At 45.6% G+C, this 15,711-nt stretch overlaps 1 pseudogene across 1 annotated transcript in view; it reads right to left on the bottom strand.

The window, feature by feature from the left end:
* The window catches only part of LOC311115663 (ventricular zone-expressed PH domain-containing protein-like), a 32,398-nt pseudogene extending 18,606 nt beyond the window's left edge, over positions 1-13,792 (bottom strand). Inside the window, exon 1 of the transcript in view lies at positions 13,647-13,792. The product of the transcript in view is annotated as a ventricular zone-expressed PH domain-containing protein-like (transcript). The remainder of the gene's footprint in view (positions 1-13,646) is intronic.
* Positions 13,793-15,711: the final 1,919 nt, after the last annotated feature.

Genomic DNA, 15,711 nt, shown 5'->3' with positions numbered 1-15,711 from the left:
GCCAGTATAAAAAAAAATGGTATTCACTAACTGTAAGTCGCTCTGGATAAGAGCGTCTGCTAAATGACTAAAATGTAAATGTAGTTTACTCTATTACTAGTTAGTTTACTCTATTACTAGCTAGTTTACTCTATTACTAGTTAGTTTACTTTACTACTAGCTAGTTTACTCTATTACTAGTTAGTTTATTCTATTACTAGTTAGTTTACTCTATTACTAGTTAGTTTACTCTATTACTAGTTAGTTTACTCTAATACTAGCTAGTTTACTCTATTACTAGTTAGTTTACTCTATTACTAGTTAGTTTACTCTATTACTAGTTAGTTTACTCTAATACTATCTAGTTTACTTTATTACTAGTTAGTTTACTCTATTACTAGTTAGTTTACTCTATTACTAGTTAGTTTACTCTAATACTAGCTAGTTTACTCTATTACTAGCTAGTTTACTCTATTACTAGTTAGTTTACTCTATAAAGTATGCTCCACTACCGTGGTCTTCCATGCAATATGAGTTAAAGATATGGGCAGTACACAAACTGATCATAACCCAAATGCTATAATGTTTGTGTGTGTTGCTCAAAACTCATTTCTGGGATTGGTTATTAGTGCATTCAATGTGTAGCCTGTGTAGTGTACTGGTTTAAATGCATATTGTTGATTGAGTTTTCCCCACAAATATTTTCAAGTTAAAATTGCCACTGGACACACGCATGCACGCACACACCAGTCAGTCAGTTGAAGTGTTAGAGTTATTTGTATTTGTATTTATTAGGGATCCCCATTCTTCCTGGGGTCCAAACATATTTAAACACTTACATTACATTTAAAACAAAATATAAAACAGTACATCATATAACATTATTACACCACTACCTATCTACAATACAAAATGTTCAACACCACAATACAACAACATCACAAAGTGTGGGTATTCATGTGTCTATACCTTTGTGTGTGTCTCTTCACAGTCTCAGTTGTTCCATAAGGTGTATTTTTACCTGTTTATTAAAACTGATTCTACTGCTTACTTCAGTTACCTGATGTGGAATAGAGTTCCATGTAGTTATGGCTCTATGTAGTACTGTGCGCCTCCCATAGTCTGTTCTGGACTTGGGGACTGTGAAAAGACCTCTGGTGGCATGTCTTGCGGGGTATGCATGGGTGTCCGAGCTGTGTGCCAGTATTCCAAACAGACAGCTCGGTACATTCAGCTTGTCAACACCTCTTAAAATAACAAGCAGGGATGAAGTCAATCTCTCTTCCACTGAGCCAGGAGAGACTGACATGCATGTCATTAATGTTAGCGCTCCGTGTACTTTTAAGGGCCAGCCGTGCTGCCCTGTTCTGAGCCAACTGCAATTTTCCCAAGTCCCTCTTTGTGGCACCTGACCACACTACTGAACAGTAGTCTAGGTGCGACAAAACTAGGGCCTGTAGGACCTGCCTTGTTGATAGTGTTGTTAAGAAGGCAGAGCAGCGCTTTATTATGGACATACTTCTCCACATCTTAGCTACTGTTGTATCAATATGCTTTGATCATGATAGTTTACAATCCAGGGTTACTCCAAGCAGTTTAGTCACCTAAACTTGCTCAACTTCCACATTATTCATTACGAGATGTAGTTGAGGTTTAGGGTTTAGTGAATGATTTGACCCAAATACAATATTTAAGACTAACTTATTCCTTGCCACCCATTCCAAAACTAACTGCAACTCTTCGTTAAGTGTTGCAGTTATTTCAGTTGCTGTAGTAGCTGACGTGTATAGTGTTGAGTCATCCGCATACATAGACACACTGGCTTTACTCAAAGCCAGTGGCATGTCATTAGTAAAGATTGAAAAAAGTAAGGGGCCTAGACAGCTGCCCCGGGGAATTCCTGATTCTACCTGGATTATGTTTGAGAGGCTTCCATTAAAGAACACTCTCTGTGTTCTGTTAGACAGGTACAGTGGGGAGAACAAGTATTTGATACACTGACGATTTTGCAGGTTTTCCTACTTACAAAGCATGTAAAGGTCTGTAATTTTTATCATATGTACACTTCAACTGTGAGAGACGGAATCTAAAACAAAAATCCAGAAAATCACATTGTATGATTTTTAAGTAATTAATTTGCATTTTATTGCATGACATAAGTATTTGATCACCTACCAACCAGTAAGAACTCCGGCTCTCACAGACCTGTTAGTTTTTCTTTAAGAAGCCCTCCTGTTCTCCACTCATTACCTGTATTAACTGCACCTGTTTGAACTCGTTACCTGTATAAAAGACACCTGTCCACACACTCAATCAAACAGACTCCAACCTCTCCACAATGGCCAAGACCAGAGAGCTGTGTAAGGACATCAGGGATAAAATTGTAGACCTGCACAAGGCTGGGATGGGCTACAGGACAATAGGCAAGCAGCTTGGTGAGAAGTAGTGATGGGTCATGCGCACAAGCATCGGCTCTGAGAGCCGGCTCTTTGTAGTGAATCAGAAGAGCCGGCTCGCATCGAGTGAGAGCCGGCTCCCAGTTTTTTGCCCATTCGCTGCTTAGGTTTCACTTTCACAGAGGTCTGTTATGATTGGCCAGCATGGCGACCAGCATGCGGCATTCACGTGAGAATTAAGGATGTGTAAACAGAGAGGGGGCGGGGCAGACACACCACTTGACTCCACTGCAAGTGAAGAGAGAGACAGAGCGGACTGAGGAGCGTGTGTGCGTCTTGCATTGTCGTGTCGTTTAACTATGAGTGACACTAGAAAGCGAAGCAGCATCTGGCTGCAGTTTAAAGATATTGGGAACAAGAAAGCAGAGTGCCTTCACTGCAAAACGAAGGTCACTATAAGAGCAGGTTCCACCACAAACCTGCATAGACATACAAGAACTGTCCATCCTACAGTGCAGTTAGAGGAGAGAGGGCAAGCCAGCTCACCATCTACTGATCCTGGTGTGTCTCATACCAGAACAACAGCTGCTGTAACGTCTACTGCCATCCCCATGCGTGCAAGTATAACCTCTCCTACTGCAACTCAAAGCAAAATAAGTCAGTTTTTACCTAAACTTTTACCTAAACTGATGACCCCAGCCAAACAGCACAGTATTGATGATGAGTTGGCTAAAATGGTAGCTTCTGATTTTCAACCCTTTTCCATTGTGGAGGACAAAGGAATGAAAAACTTTGTCAAAGCCCTAAATCCCACATACACTCTACCCAGTAGAAAAACACTTTCCCAAACAATGATCCCAAAACTATATGACACAGAACGTGCATTATGGCAAGAAAGGGTGACAAAAGCTCCATCAGTTTGCCTGACAACTGACTGCTGGACCTCCAGAACAACCTGCTCTTTCATGTCTGTCACTTGCCACTTTATTGAAGATTACAAGATGACATCTTGCCTTCTGGACTGCTTCGAGTTCACCGACAGACACACTGCAGAAAACTTGGCAGTGGAGCTACTAAGAGTGGCAAAAGAGTGGCAAGTAGAGGACAAAGTGGTGTGCTGTGTGAGTGATAATGCTGCAAACATCACCAAAGCCATAAAAGTTTTGAAGTGGACCCATCACCCATGTCTGGCGCATACACTAAACCTGGTGGTTAGAGATGCTCTGAAGGTGATCAAAACAACCGTGGATAAGGTGAAGGCTGTTGTGGAGTTTTTCCACAAAAGCACAGTAGCAGCACAGAAGCTAAAGTCCACACAGCGCCAAATGGGGATTCCTGAACTGAGGCCCAAACAAGAGTGTGCCACCAGGTGGAACTCAACATTTGATATGTTGAAACGAATGCTTGAAATAAAAGATGCCATCATCTCCACCCTGGCCCTCATCAACGCATCTATTGAGCCATTAAGCCAAGAGGAATGGGAGCTGGTGAAAGAGGTCTGCGCCGTCCTGCAACCATTCCAGGAGGTGACTGTGGAGATAAGTGCAGACAGGTACCTAGAACCATTGAAGCATTGTTTTCTCTACTACTATTCAGTCACTATTATACATTGCAAACACAACACATACAGTATAATGCATCACGTATAATATGCCACATACTTTTAAAAAACTAAATTCTAAAAGTTGCTGTTTTCTCTCCTTCAGCTATGTCACAGCCTCGAAAATGCTCCTGCTTTGCAAAGGTCTGCAGCTGGTGACAGCCGAGAACCAATGGACAGTAACTGTGCAGAAAGTGAAGGAATTAGTTGCAGCTCTTTGTTCAGCCATGGACCGCAAATTTCTGCGGATGGAGTACAACACTGTCCTTTCAGAAACTACCTTATTGGATCCAAGGTTTAAAAAACTTGCCTTCAGTGATCGTAGAGCTGTTGATGAAGCTCTTCAGAGGATTAGTGCAGCAGCAGCAGCAAAATGCACCCCCAGCAGCCAGCCAGCTCCACCATTACAGGGCCAAGTGGAGGAGGAGCAGCAAACCTCTGCTGTTTGGAGGCTTTTTGATGACAGAGCTACAGGAGATGCTTCAAGGAGAAATCCGACAGCTGATGCTATAATGGAGGTGAGGAGCTACCTTGAGGAGCCCCTCATCCAGAGAGCAGAAGACCCACTGAGCTGGTGGCAGGCCAAGGCCTCAGTCTTTCCACTCCTGGTGAAGGTGATGGAGGGGAGACTATGTATTGTTGCCACATCAGTTCCTTCTGAGAGAATCTTCTCCAAAACAGGGCAGATACTCACGGAGAGGCGAAATCGTATCAGCCCATCCAAGCTGAGGCATCTGATCTTCCTGAATGCCAACCTGCCCTGAGGACTAATGCTGTTTGCTGGAGTTTGGTTCTGGTTTTGATTCTGTTCTGTGGATTTGTTTGAAGTTTATTGTTAATTTGTGCAATAAAAAAGTTTAATTGAAATAAACAAATGTAAGAGTGGTTTTGTCACAGAATAAATGCACAGAATTAGGCATTATAAGGTCTCTCATAAAAACACTGAAAGCAAAAGGGTTTTCAACACATAAACCATGATTTTTTTTCAAAGTTAAGGTAAAATATAGGCTACAAAAGATCCTAAATAAAGAGCCGTTCGGGAGTCGAAAGAGCCGGCTCTTCTTTGGGAGCCGAGTCAAAAGAGCCGGCTCTCAGAAAAGAGCCGAACTTCCCATCACTAGTGAGAAGGCAACAACTGTTGACGCACTTATTAGAAAATGGAAGAAGTTCAAGATGACCGTCAATCACCCTCGGTCTGGGGCTCCATGCAAGATCTCACCTCGTGGGGCATCAATGATCATGAGGATGGTGAGGGATCACCTCAGAACTACACGGCAGGACCTGGTCAATGACCTGAAGAGAGCTGGGACCACAGTCTCAAAGAAAACCATTAGTAACACACTACGCCGTCATGAATTAAAATCATGCAGCGCACGCGAGGTCCCCCTGCACAAGCCAGCGCATGTCCAGGCCCGTCTGAAGTTTGCCAATGACCATCTGGATGATCCAGAGGAGGAATGGGAGAAGGTCATGTGGTCTGATGAGACAAAAATAGAGCTTTTTGGTCTAAACTCCCCTCGCCGTGTTTGGAGGAAGAAGAAGGATGAGTACAACCCCAAGAACATCATCCCAACCGTGAAGCATGGAGGTGGAAACATCATTCTTTGGGGATGCTTTTCTGCAAAGGGAACAGGACGACTGCACCGTATTGAGGGGAGGATGGATGGGGCCATGTATCGCGAGATCTTGGCCAACAACCTCCTTCCCTCAGTAAGAGCATTGAAGATGGGTCGTGGCTTGGTCTTCCAGCATGACAACGACCCGAAACACACAGCCAGGGCTACTAAGGAGTGGCTCCGTAAGAAGCATCTCAAGGTCCTGGAGTGGCCTAGCCAGTCTCCAGACCTGAACCCAATAGAAAATCTTTGGAGGGAGCTGAAAGTCCGTATTGCCCAGCGACAGCCCCGAAACCTGAAGGATCTGGAGAAGGTCTGTATGGAGGAGTGGGCCAAAATCCCTGCTGCAGTGTGTGCAAACCTGGTCAAGACCTACAGGAAACGTATGATCTCTGTAATTGCAAACAAAGGTTTCTGTACCAAATATTAAGTTCTGCTTTTCTGATGTATCAAATACTTATGTCATGCAATGAAATGCAAATTAATTACTTAAAAATCATACAATGTGATTTTCTGGATTTTTGTTTTAGATTCCGTCTCTCACAGTTGAAGTGTACCTATGATAAAAATTACAGACCTCTACATGCTTTGTAAGTAAGAAAACTGGCAAAATCAGCAGTGTATCAAATACTTGTTCTCCCCACTGTAACTCTTTATCCACATTATAGCAGGGGGTGTAAAGCCATACCACATACATTTTTCCAGCAGCAGACTATGAAGTCTAACAACACAGCCCCCACAATATTTTTTATCATCAATTTCTCTCAGCCAATCATCAGTCATTTGTGTAAGTGCTGTGCTTGTTGAATGTCCTTCTCTATAAGCATGCTGAAAGTTTGTTGTCAATTTGTTTACAGTAAAATATCATTGTATCTGGTCAAACACAATAGTTTACTAAGGGTTGGTAACAGGCGAATTGGTCGGCTAAGGGTTGGTAACAGGCTAATTGGTCGGCTATTTGAGCCAGTAAAGGGGGATTTACTATTCTTAGGAAGCGGAATGACTTTTGCTTCCCTCCAAGCCTCGGGGCACACACATTCTAGTAGGCTTAAATTGAAAATATGGCAAATAGGAATGACAATATCGTCCGCTATTATCCTCAGTAATTTTCCATCCAAGTTGTCAGACCCCGGTGGCTTGTCATTGTTAATAGACAACAATAATTTTTTCACCTCTTCCACACTCACTTTACGGAATTAAAAATTACAATGCTTGTCTTTCATAATTTGGTCAGATATACTTGGATGTGTAGTGTCAGCAATTGTTGCTGGCATGTCATGACTAAGTTTGCTAATCTTGCCAATGAAAAAATTATTAAAGTAGTTGTCAATATCAGTTGGTTTTGTGATGAATCAGACATCTGATTCAATGAATGATGGAGCGGAGTTTGCATTTTTTCCCAAAATGTCTTTTAATGTGCTCCAAAGCTTTTTACTATCATTCTTTGTCATTTATTCTTGTTTCATAGTGTTGTTTCTTCTTTTTATTCAGTTTAGTCACATGATTTCTCAATTTGCAATACGTTTCTCAGTTGTGCAGCCAGACTTATTTGCCATTCCTTTTGCCTCATCCCTCTCAACCATACAATTTTTCAATTCCTCATCAATCCACTGGGATTTAACAGTTTTTAACAGTTTTTACGACGCCCCTGATGTAATGTACATTTGCTGAAGCATTTTGACAACTCTGCGTCACAATGGTAGGGATTAGCTGAGCTGGGCTTGGGTCATTGCTAAGTCATTGTCTCAATGCAGCCTTATAATGCTGTGAAAGGATATTATTTTTAAAAGTGTCTGAGCCACGTCACCAATATAATGAGATAAGGGAAAGAGGCAAAAGCGTCCATGGCCTTTTGGAGTAAACAACATGTGTTATTGGACTTTGAAAGATAATAGTGGCGTGGCAGTTAAAGATGTTAATCAGTTATCTTAAGGGGAGTAGCTGTATAAGCTATGTATACATGACTGTGCATTTGTGTGTGTATAAAAGAGATCTCTGAGACAAAGAGAGACAGCCGTTCCATGGAGTGGCTCGGCTTTGTTACGCAAATAATAAAGTCTAATTTTTGGATTCACAAGCTCCAGTCTCTTGAGAGATAATTTTGAGTCAAATATTTCTACGACAGTTTTCCCCAGTTTCTTACGTAGGCTGGTGACCTGCATAATCAAGGCCACCTCAAGCCTCCGCAAGTAAACAATTGCTGCATTGGAACTCAGAGTGATCCGGTTTGTCCCGAAACAAAGCGTAATAGATACAGCTCCTACAGCGCTGAAACCGTTCATTTAGTTCTCCAGACAAAGAGGGCTCCATTGCAAAACGAATCTGGTACCAACTTCGTTAGCTTGATGGCTAGCAGCTTAGCGTCTCTGTCAAGCAGGCTTCAACCTGTCTCTTAAGCGGGATTCCGGGACAAGAAATAGCGGTCCTAGCTGTTAAAAGCTAACCGAGTCGTGGAATCCACGCAAAAACACGTTCTGTATTAGTATTTATGAATAGCGTTTTTGTTTTAATAAAAAATTAAAAAACAAGTGTTTTCCAGCATACAATGTTGAGCTGCGCACTCTGATTTGCATTTTGATTTAAGGGGATTACATTACTGGACCCTCACAATGCAGCTTCACTGTGTGGTATAACAGTTGTGACCCTTCCACCACCTCTGTCGCCCTGGCTGACCCCTGGCTGACCCCTGGCTGACCCCTGTCTGACCTGGTCGGTGAGAAACGTGATGTCTTGTGGTCAGGGGGTCAGACGAGTGATCTATGGCGAGATGAACAGCCTTGCTGTGAGACTCACTGGCTAAACTCAATCCCCTTAACTTCCAACTCACAACCTGTCCTGTCCTGCGCTGTCCTGGCCAGACCACCCCCCAGCACGTATTCGCAATTTTAGCTCCCTAGCCGCTCCCCTGACAGTCTTCACCCAGACGAGCGTACGCTCCTTCGTTTGGACCCCGGAAGCGGCGAACGCATTTGATGCGCTTAAGCAGTGCATTACATCGGCCCCGGTCCTAGGGAATCCTGGTCCGTCCCTGCCGTTCTTTGTGGAGGTGGATGCTTCAGACGTTGCGGTGGGAGAAATCCTGTCCCAGCGGTTCCTCACCGACGGTAAGACTCACCCCTGCGCATTTTTCTCCCGTCGGCTGTCCCCGGCGGAGCGGAATTGCGATATGGGGAATGGTGAGTTTCTAGCGGTCAAACTCGCCCTGGGGGAGTGGAGGCATTGACTAGATGTGGCCGCCCATCCATTCGTCATATGAACGGACCATAAGAACTTAGCCTACATTCAGGGGGCCAAGAGGCTCAACTTGCGCCAGGCCAGGTGGGCGTTGTTCTGCACCACGTTCTGGTTCACCGTCTCATACCGTCCGGGATCGAAGAACACCAAACCTGACGCGCTCTCCTGGCAGTGGACCTGGTGGAGAGGGACGACTCCATTGTCCCCAACGCCCTGATTGCTGCACCAGTTTTGTGGGGAATCGATAGGCTGGTCAGAGCAGCGCTACGGCGGGAGCCCGATCCGGGCGAAGGTCCAATCGGGGAGGATGTACGTACCCAAGGCTGTGCGCTCGCGAATGCTTCAGTGGGCGCACGCATCCGACCTCACCAGCCATCCGGGGGGCGCCAGGACGTTGGAGTTCCTGCGTAGGAGGTTCTGGTGGCAATCTGCTGATGGGGATATGCGCGCCTTCGTGGCTGCTTGCCCGGTGTGCGTGTGTACAAAGAGCTCACATCAGCCAGTGGCAGGGCTGCACCGACCCCTGCCTTTCCCCAAGCGTCCCTGGTCCCACATCTCTCTGTATTTCATTTCTGCCCTACCCCCCTCTGATGGATATACAGTCATCCTGGTCGTTGTGGACCGGTTCTTGAAGGCTGCCCACTTCATTCCCCTTCCCAAACTCCCGTCTGCCTGGGAGAGGGCTAAGTTGGTGGTGCAGCACGATTTTTGCGGGTCCATGGCCTTCCCCAAGATGTTGTGTCAGATCTGGACCCTCAGTTCCCCTCCAGGTTCTGGAAGGCGTTCTCCACCGGCCTCGGCGCCTCCGTCAGCTTGTCTTCCGGCATCCATCCCCATTCGAATGGGCAGACGGAGTGCGTCAACTAGGATCTGGAGGTGGTGCTGAGGTGCTACAACTCCAGCAATCCAGCTACGTGGAGTCAGCGAATGGCGTGGGCCGAGTACACCCACAACACCCTTCTCTGCTCGTCCACCGGCCTGTCCCCCTTCCAGTGCCAATACGGGTACCAACCCTCCTATTCCAGAGCAAGAGGAGGAGGTGGCATTCCCGCCGGTCCAGGCCCACATCAGTCGCTGTCGCCGCACCTTGAGGCAAGTACGGGCGACGCTTAAGCGGGCCTCGGTCAGGTCTCAACATCAGGCCAACCGCAGGCGTCGCCTGGCCCCGGTTTTTCGCCCGGAACAGAGGGTGTGGCTTCCCCACCGCGTGGAGTCCCGGAAGCTGTTCCCCCGGTTCATCGGGCCATTCAGAATGGTCTGGCGGGTGCATCCCACAGTCCATGTTTCCCTCCTCAAGCCCGTCGCCACCTGTCCCCTGGCTCCCCCTCCTCGTCCTGTTCCCCCGCTGTGCCTCGTCGGAGGACTGCCGGCGTGTGGGGAGGGGTCTCCAATTTCTGGTGGACTGGGAGGGTTATAGGCCGGAGAAGCGGTCCTGGGTGCCCAGGAGGGACATTCTGGACCCAGGGCTGATAACAACATTCCGTCGCCTCCACCCTGTTACAGGAGGGGGTCGCAGTTCCGGAGCGACCCACTAGGTGTCATCCTCCGACAACCTTAGTCACCTCCTTACTCACAGTCTGGACTAATCATTATCCTATTGGTGTCACCTGTGTCTACCTGTTCACCTGTGTATTTATGCCCTCACTTCCCTGTGTTCCCTTGCTCAGTTTTCTCTGTTCGTTTCTCTATGTCCAGCATTACTACTCAGTGTCTGATCGGAGACCTATGTACAGGTACTTGAGAAGTGTTCTCCCTGTTTTGTTATTTGTTTCAGCCGTAAGTAGTATTTTGTATTTTGGCTGTCAGCCGGTTTTTGGAGACTTATTTGCTCCGCCTTTCTTTTATCGTGATAAGTCTGTTATTTTGTATTCTGGCTTCGGGACCACCAGTAAAGATCCTTGTTTCACCAACTCTGCCTACTGCCTACTGTATATCCTGCACCGCACCTGGGTCACACCTCACACCAACCCTTACATCTCAGACCATGAGAAACAAGATTCTCTGGTCTGATGAAACCAAGACTGAACTCTTTGGCCTGAATGCCAAGTGTCACCTCTGAAGGAAACCTGGCATCATCCCTACGGTGAAGCATGGTGGTGGCAGCATCATGCTGTGGGGATGTTTTTCAGCGGCAGGGACTGGGAGACTAGTCAGGATTGAGGGAAAGATGAACGAAGCAAAGTACAGAGAGATCCTTCATGAAAACCTGCTCCAGAACGCTCAGGACCTCAGACTGGGGGCGAAGGTTCACCTTCCAACAGGACAGCGACTCTAAGCACACAGCCAAGCCAACGCAGGAGTGGCTTCGGGACAAGTCTCTGAGTGGCTAGTCCAATACTTCTGCCTGAATCCAACATTACCTTCCGCTGGCTCACTGCATTCGTGATGCACATTGGGATGTTCCAGCGTACTCTTGTGCTGTTTGGGTTGAGCTGGCACATTGCTTTTTCCGGAAAATGTCCACCATCCTGGCTGTCTGCCCTGGAGTTGCTGTATCTGTTGACTTGGTGACATTATGGTGTATGGGGAGAATGCAACCACACATGACAAGCGCATAAGGCAGGTGTTCAGTACAATGAACCAACACAACCTGACAGTCATTGACAAGAAATGCCATCAACTTAGTGGGCCTCTCCAATGTCAATTCCATCCTTAATCTCCCAGAACTGTCCTAGATAGGCCCACTCCACCAACAGTTGTCCCCTCTGGCAGTTACTACAGACAGAGACACCATGGAACTGGACTGCCACATTTCAGTAGGCCATTCAACAGCCAAAATGACATCTGAATTGCCATCATCTTTACGTATGTTGCTACCACCCCATGACTGGCCAGCCCATGTGACACCTGAACTGGATTTGCATGTAAATAATGAACTCTCGTGTTGGGGTGACTCATGCCGTGGTCTGGGATACTGTGCAGTAATCCCAACATCCCTTTAAGGTAATATGCCCATCTATGGCCAACAAGAGGTCCCTTAGGATGGTCAAACACATACAAAGATGCTGTATGTTGTGGTGTACGGTGGCTGGGGATTGGCTGGGAGATAGTGGTCTTTGTGGACCATGCTTGACCAGCTCCACCTCCCCTGCAACACCTTTTACTGTCCATCAAAGCTCAGAGATCATCTTCAAGTGTATATGTGTGTGGAGCTGTGCTACGTCCCTCATAACGCTTCTTAGTCAAAGTCTATGACCTCCACTCGAAATAACCTCTAGTTAACCTGAGGTCACCCTCATCGGTTCTGTCACTCTCCAGTAAAATGTTTTTACACAACCATACATTTCATATATGGGAGACATTAGGGATGTGAAAAAATACATCCCTAATTGTGTTTTGTTTAAATGTGGGGGCCTTGCCACTAGCCTATCAGGGCAAAGTGTCTTGTTGTTGTTGTTGTTGTTGTTGTTTTTCTCTCATTCTTTTGTTTTTTGTGTGCTCCCTTTCACATTTTCTATCTGTAACTTTTTCTTTCTCTCTCTTTTTTTCTCTCACTCTCTCTCTCTCTCTTTCTCAAACTCTATTTTGCTCTCTTTCTCTTTCTCTCACTAGCTCTCTCTCTCTTTTTTGCTAACTCTCTTTCTCTCTCTCTCTCTCTCTCTCTCTCTCTCTCTCACTCTTTCCTCCTGAATGGAGATACGCTGAATGACTCATTAGGGGTTTCCCTGATTAATTAATCTGATCATCAGTTGGGACTCTTGCGTCATGAGTATGAGAGAGACAGGAAGTGTGAAAATATTGAACAATACTGATGACGGATGCATTCTCTACACACTCATAATGAGAGAGTATAGTGTGTGTGTGTGTGTGTGTGTGTGTGTGTGTGTGTGTGACTGCACATCCCACTACTCCCCTCAGTAGGGGTTTATGATGACTCAGCTTGTTCTCTCTTTATATGTGTGAGAACATCCCTCTAGCATACTTTCCCCTCTCCCATTACTCTCCCCTTAGTCTCCCCTTACTCTCCCCTTAGTCTCCCCTTAGTCTCCCATTACTCTCCCCTAAGTCTCCCCTTCGTCTCCCATTACTCTCCCCTATGTCTCCCTTAGTCTCCCATTACTCTCCCCTTAGTCTCCCATTACTCTCCAATTACTCTCCCATTACACTCCAATTACTCTTCCCTTAGTCTCCCATTACTCTCCCATTACTCTTCCCTTATTCTCCCATTACTCTCCCATTACTCTCCCCTTAGTCTCCCATTACTCTTCCATTACTCTCCCCTTACTCTCCCCTTAGTCTCCCATTACTCTTCACTTAGTCTCCCCTTAGTCTCCCATTACTCTTCACTTAGTATCCCATGACTCTCCCATGACTATCCTCTTAGTCTCCCCTTACTCTCCCCTTAGTCTCCCATGACTCTCCCATGACTATCCTCTTAGTCTCCTATTACTCTCCCATTACTATTCCCTTAGTCTCCCATTACTATCCCATTACTCTTCCCTTAGTATCCCATTACTCTCCCATTACTCTCCAATTACTCTTCCCTTAGTATCCCATTACTCTCCCATTACTCTTCCCTTAGTATCCCATTACTCTTCCATTACTCTTCCCTTAGTATCCCATTACTCTCCCATTACTCTTCCCTTAGTATCCCATTACTCTCCCATTACTCTTCCCTTAGTATCCCATTACTCTTCCCTTAGTATCCCATTACTCTCCCATTACTCTTCCCTTAGTATCCCATTACTCTCCCATTACTCTTCCCTTAGTATCCCATTACTCTTCCCTTAGTATCCCATTACTCTCCCATTTTTGCCAGGGGTTTGTTACTGGCAAGTCACTCAGACACAGGCACGCACGGGCGCGCACACACACACATACCTGTGGCTGTTGCTCTGCGACCATCTGGATCAGCCTCAGCAGGTGTTGTTGCTCCGGTGACTCGAGCTGTGACATCATGGCCGTCAGGTTGCCAAGGTGACGATGGATGGCATGGGGCAGTTTGGGGTAGAATGACGGATGGTTACCTAGAGGGGGCAACACAGCAAGAGATAGGGTCCAGGTAAATGGTATTTGTGACAACGGATTAAGGTCTCACCATTTACATTTACATTACATTTTAGTCATTTAGCAGACGCTCTTATCCAGAGCGACTTACAGTTAGTGAATACATATTTTTTTATACTGACCCCCCGTGGGAATCGAACCCACAACCCTGGCGTTGCAAACGCCAAGCTCTATCAACTGAGCTACATCCCTGCCGGCCATTCCCTCCCCTACCCTGGACGACGCTGGGCCAATTGTGCACCGCCCATGAGTCTCCCGGTCGCGGCCGGCTGCGACAGAGCCTGGATTCCAACCAGGATCTCTAGTGGCACAGTTAACACTGCGATGCAGTGCCTTAGACCACTGCGCCACTCAGGAGACATTTGTTGTCAATATTCTTTCACTGACGTTGTAGAATGTAAAATGTTGCTGTTTAAATGAAAAAATAGACGTGTACCAGAACCCTTCAATGTTGCCCAAGAGAAATTGACCTTCATATCTAAACCATCTTTAAATATCTCATGCATCTGAACAATGGCTTTTGTCTTCAAGTGCTAGCTTCATCCCTTATGACATTACATTGACACGAACAATGCCTTTTATGTTTAATTTGTAGCATTTTCATAAAGTCTATTGGGATTTACTGATGTCCCCACAGTAAAAGGATGGAGTTAATAGAATGAGTGAGTTAAACCTGGATGTGATTTATTCTACGGGACAAAAATATGTGACATTCCTACAGCATGACTGTGTCCTCCTAATCAAAGCAAAGGCCTATGCTGTTGTTGATGTTGTTTGTGTTCTTTTCATTTGTTTTCTGGTTTAATCAGTGTAATTATTACATTTTAAATGTCAAACCACATCATCTGCAGGACATATGGCCTTAGTGAGACAGAGAGAGAGAGAGAGAGAGAGATAGAGAGAGAGAGATAGATTGAGAGAGAGAAAGGGAGAAAGAGAGAGAGAGAGAGAGAGAGAGAGAGAGAGAGAGAGAGAGAGAGAGAGAGAGAGAGAGAGAAAAACAGTACATCTCAGTAAGACACAAATAATGGTGTTCCAAAAAAGGTCCAGTTGCCAGGACCACAAATACAAATGCATTCTAGACACCGTTGCCCTAGAGCACACAAAAAACTATACATACCTCGGCCTAAACATCAGCGCCACAGGTAACTTCCACAAAGCTGTGAACAATCTGAGAGAGAATGCAAGAAGGGCCTTCAATGCCATCAAAAGGAACATAAAATTTGACATACCAATTAGGATCTGGCTAAAAATACTTGAATCAGTTATAGAACCCATTGCCCTTTATGGTTGTGCGGTCTGTGGTCCGCTCACCAACCAAGAATTCACAAAATGGAACAAACACCAACTTGAGACTCTGCATGCAGAATTCTGCAAAAATATCCTCCGTGTACAACGTAAAACTCCAAATAATGCATGCAGAGCAGAATTAGGCCAATACCCGCTAATTATCCAAATCCAGAAAAGCAGTTAAATTCTACAACCACCTAAAAGAAAGCGATTTTATACCATAACAAAGCCATCACCTACAGAGAGATTAACCTGGAGAAGAGTCCCCTAAGCAAGCTGGTCCTGGGGCTCTGTTCACAAACACAAACAGACCCCACAGAGCCCCAGGACAGCAACAAAATTAGACCCAGCCAAATCATTAGAAAACAAAAAGATAATTACTTGACACATTGGAAAGAATTAACAAAAAAACTGAGCAAACTAGAATGCTATGTGGCCCTAAACAGAGAGTACACAGTGGCAGAATACCTGACCACCGTGACTGACCCAAAATTAAGGAAAGCTTTGACTATGTACAGACTCAGTGAGCATAGCCTTGCTATTGAGAAAGGCAGCCGTAGGCAGACATGGCTCTCAACAGAAGACAGGC

Source organism: Coregonus lavaretus, assembly GCF_964263955.1.
Source record: "Coregonus lavaretus genome assembly, contig: HAP1_SCAFFOLD_2873, whole genome shotgun sequence".
Lineage (NCBI taxonomy): Eukaryota > Metazoa > Chordata > Actinopteri > Salmoniformes > Salmonidae > Coregonus > Coregonus lavaretus.
The sequence above is the reverse complement of the archived record's forward strand: the minus strand, read 5'-3'. Positions and strand labels throughout refer to the sequence as shown.